The sequence below is a fragment of the Panthera pardus genome, unplaced genomic scaffold (assembly GCF_024362965.1).
Source record: "Panthera pardus isolate Hobbes unplaced genomic scaffold, ASM2436296v1 HiC_scaffold_27, whole genome shotgun sequence".
Taxonomy (NCBI): Eukaryota; Metazoa; Chordata; class Mammalia; order Carnivora; family Felidae; genus Panthera; species Panthera pardus.
In genome coordinates this window covers 44,897,695-44,901,914 of record NW_026526843.1, presented here as the reverse complement: position 1 = coordinate 44,901,914, position 4,220 = coordinate 44,897,695, and the positions used below count along the sequence as shown (strand labels likewise).

The 4,220-nt window shown below is 39.1% G+C and overlaps 1 pseudogene; it reads left to right on the top strand.

Annotated features, from left to right (window-relative positions):
* The first annotated feature begins 1,924 nt into the window (after window positions 1–1,924).
* Window positions 1,925–3,310, top strand: LOC109260348 (aspartate aminotransferase, mitochondrial-like; annotated as a pseudogene).
* The last annotated feature ends 910 nt before the right edge of the window (window positions 3,311–4,220 follow it).

The following is a 4,220-nucleotide window of genomic DNA, read 5'->3' as shown; positions in this document are numbered from 1 at the left end:
TCTGGAGTCAGAGTACCAGATTCTTTTCCTGACCTCAACACTCACTAGCCAGCTGAGTGACCTTGGTCAAGTTATAACATCTCAGTGACTGACTGTATTACTATGAAAATGGGGATTGGAGTGCCCATTCCTTGTGCTACTGTAAAGGGTAAATGCATTAGAATTAAATCTGCATACCTAGCTAAGCTGGTCAACAATCCCTCCAAAAATAGTCTCTGTAGGGGACCAGAAGTACCAGCCAAGGAATCCAGGGGCAGGCACAGTAAGGGTATGGGAGGAATCTGATTGCTAAGTGACAGTGAGAGCAGGACTGTTGTTGGGTGTGGGGTTGTCCATTTCTCTAGTTGTCTGAGGGCCCAACTTTCTCCCAGTCTGTGCATTATGAATGATGACTGATTGTGAGGAATACCAAGACCAAAGAAACTCAGAACACCTTCTCCTTTCCAGTACCCACACCCTTCTCAAACTGCATGCCCACCATCTCCCAGAAGCAGCAGGAAATGACGGAAGTTTTCTGCACTCAGTCTTGGACAAACCTCCTGTGATCTCAGAAGTGAGTGCTTAGAGTCTCTAATGATAAGAGGGAGCTAGGAGAAATGAAGGAATGGATAATGGGAACTTGAAGTTACTTTGTATAAAATAACTATTTGGATGCTGTACTTCCAAAAAAAGTAAGCTCATGAGAAAGGTATATTAATTTTACTGTGAAATATGTAAATAACTTAAAAATAATATTATGTTCAGATGACATGAGCATGTATATGTAAAGTCCTAAGGAATCTACCAAAACAATATTAGAATTAATAAATAAGTCGGCATTGTTTCTGGATACAAAATAAATATACAAGAGTAACTTTTGTTACTATACACTAGTAATAAACAATCAGAAAATGAAATTAAGAAAACATTCCATTTACAGTAGCATCCAAAATAACATACTTAGGAAATAGACCCATAAATACAGAAAACAAATTGATGTTTACCAGAAGAGAGGGGATGGAGGATGAGCAAAATGGGTAAAGAAGAGTGGGAGGTATAGGCTTACAGCTGTGGAATGAATAAGTCACAAGGATGTAAGTTACAGCACAGGAAATATAGTCAATGGTATAGTAATAGCATTGTATGGTGACAGATGGTAACTACACTTATGGTGAGCACAGCATAATGTATAGACTTATTGAATCACTATATTGTACACCTTAAACTAATGTACAATTGTGTGTCAACAATACTTCAGGAAAAAATTTAAATAACATACTTAGGAAACAAATTTAATAAAATAAATGCAAAATGTATACTCCAAAAATCTGTAAAACATTATTGAAGTAAATTTTAAAAGACCTAAATAAGTAGAAAGTATATCATGCTCCTGAATCATAAGACTTACAATTGTTAAGATGGCAATACACCCCAAATTAATATACAGGTTCAGTGCTATCCATATCAAAATCTCAGCTTGTTTCTTTACAGAAATTAATGAGTTAATCCTAAAATTAATATGAAAATCCAATGAACCCAGAATAGACAAAATGTTCTTGAAGAATAAAGTTGGGAGACTCATACTTCCCTATTTCAAACCTTACTACAAAGCTAAAGTTATCAATACCATATGGTACTGCCTTAAAAATAAACATATAGTTTAATGTAATAGAATTAAAGTACACACACACACAAACATACACACCCTCACCTTTATGAACAATTTATTTCAACCAGAGTTCCAAAAATATTCAGAGTAAAGAATAGTCTTTTCAACAACTGGTTAAAAAAATAACTGGATATCCACCCACAAAATAATTAATTTGTACCCCTATCTCACACCATGTACAAGCATAAATCACCATAAAAATCTTAAAAGCGGTGTCTGTGCCCACTGGCCCTCTGTTCCATCCTGCAGCTACCCACTGCCTTCTCACGACCCATCATGGCTGTGCTGCATTCCAGCCATGTTCTGTCTGAGGTTGCCACCACCTTCCACCGAGGCCTTGCTGCCGTGACTTCTGCCAGAGCCAGCTCCTGGTGGACTGTGTTGGGATGGGACCCCCAGATCCCATCCTGGGAGTCACATAAACCTTTAAGAGAGATGTCAACAGCAAAAAAATAAAAAAAAAAAAAAAGGTAGTTGGTGCCTACTGAGATGATAACGGAAAGCCTTATGTGCCTTATAGTGTCCAGAAGGCAAAGGCCCAGATTACTGCCAAAAAATTTGACAAGGAATACCTGTCCATCACAAGATTTGATAAATTTTGTAAGGCATCTGCAGAACTAGCCCTGAGTGAGAACAATGAAGTGTTGAAAAGTAGCTGGTATGTCACCATACAGACCATTTCTGGAAATGTGGCCTTGATGACTGGAGCCAGTTTTTTGAAAATATTTTTTAAGTTAAGCCAAGATGTCTTTCTGCCCAACCATCCTGGAGAAATTACACACCCATCTTCAGGGATGCTGGTGTGTAATTACATGATTATCAATACTAAGGCCCCAAGACATGCAGCTGTGACTTTATAGGCACTATAGAGGACATTTTGAAAATGCCACAGCAAAGTGTTCTCCTTCATGCTTGTGTCCACAGTCCAGGAGTGGACCCTCACCCTGAGAAATGGAAGTAAGCAGCAACAGTGATGAAGAAAAACAATTTCTTTGTGTCGTTTTACATGTCCTACCAAGGCTTTGCCAGTGGTGATGGCAACAAAGATGCCTGGGCTGTATGTCACTTCATCTTCATCAAACGGAATTACTGTTTGTCTCTGCCAATCCTATACCAAGAACATTGGCTTATACAGTGAGCATGTGGGAGCCTTCATTGTGGTTTGCTAAGATGCTGTGAGGCCAATCACAAATGAAGATCTTGAGGCATCCCATATATTCTAACCCTCCAATCAATGGGACCCAGATTGCCTCAACCATCCTGACCAGTCCTGACCTGCAAAAACAGTGGTTGCAGGAAGTAAAAAGCATGGGCCATCACATAATTTGCATGCAAATTCAGCTGGTCTCCAACCTCAAAAGGAAGACTGCCCCCAACTGACAGCGCATTACTGACCAGATTGGTATGTTTTGTTTCACAGGACTAAAACCTGAACTGGTTTAAAGGCTGAACAAGAAGTTCTCCATCTACATGACAAAGGATGGCTGCATCTCTGTGGCAGAGGTCACCTTGGGCAATGTGGGCTATCTTGCCCATACCATTCAACAATCAAGCATTGAATGCATTTCTCAGAAAAGGACATGGAATAAAGTAGGGCAGAGGCATCTGTGGATGGTGTCTGAAACTTTGTGGCTTAAAACCAAACTCCTGCTCATCCTTTAACTTAAGCTCTTAGTTCCAAAAGAGTTTACATGTACAATAAAGACATAGCCCAAAAAAACTGTTGATTATGTCATTGCAATATTTCAGAAGTTTTAACTGAAGCACCTTATAGTGTTGGGGGTACCTCTGTAGAACCAGCATGAGAATAGCATCTACAAGAAGATTTGGGGGAAAGACCTAGTTATAACATTAGCAGTCAGCCTTGTATTTGTCCTTCTGTGATTGAGCAAACTTATCAACAGACCTTGTTACAGAAATCTTGTTTCATGAAAACCAGTAAGTCTGCGGCCACTGCAGCGTGGAAAATAAAAGATGCTGTTTCTTGTCTTATTTAAGAAAAAAAAAACTTTTCTTTTTAATACTTTCAGGCATTTTATTGTTCCCCTCTTCTCCCTTATCATTGCTGTTCTTTTCTTTAGGCACAGAGATCTATAACTAGCCTAGATTCTCATCCTATTCTACTGCATGATTGGCCCTCAACCATAAAGTATCATAAAGTATATGATTTACTTATTTGAGGAAAAAAGAACATAACTTACCACTCATCCCATACCCTCACCTTTCTCATCAGAGAATAGCAGAGAGTAGGTAGCTGCACTGTACTTCAATATCCTCTACAATGATTTTTTTTTATTGTCTCCTGTCGGGATGTCACTTCTGCCCATTTGGAACTTTTACTTCGTTCAGTGTGGTTGTGCATCTCATATCATGAGCAAGAGATGCAGGGCCCAACAAGGAAAGAGGATATCTGGGCTTTGGATTTAACCTTTGTGTACTGCCGGCTGGGCTCACACTTCACCCTTTGAAAAGATAACCACCATCTGCTCCAATAATGTAAACTTATTTCAGCCTTGTTTCTCTCTGTTAGAATAAAGCTATTGCAGACCCCAAAAAAGTCTTAAAAGAGGGG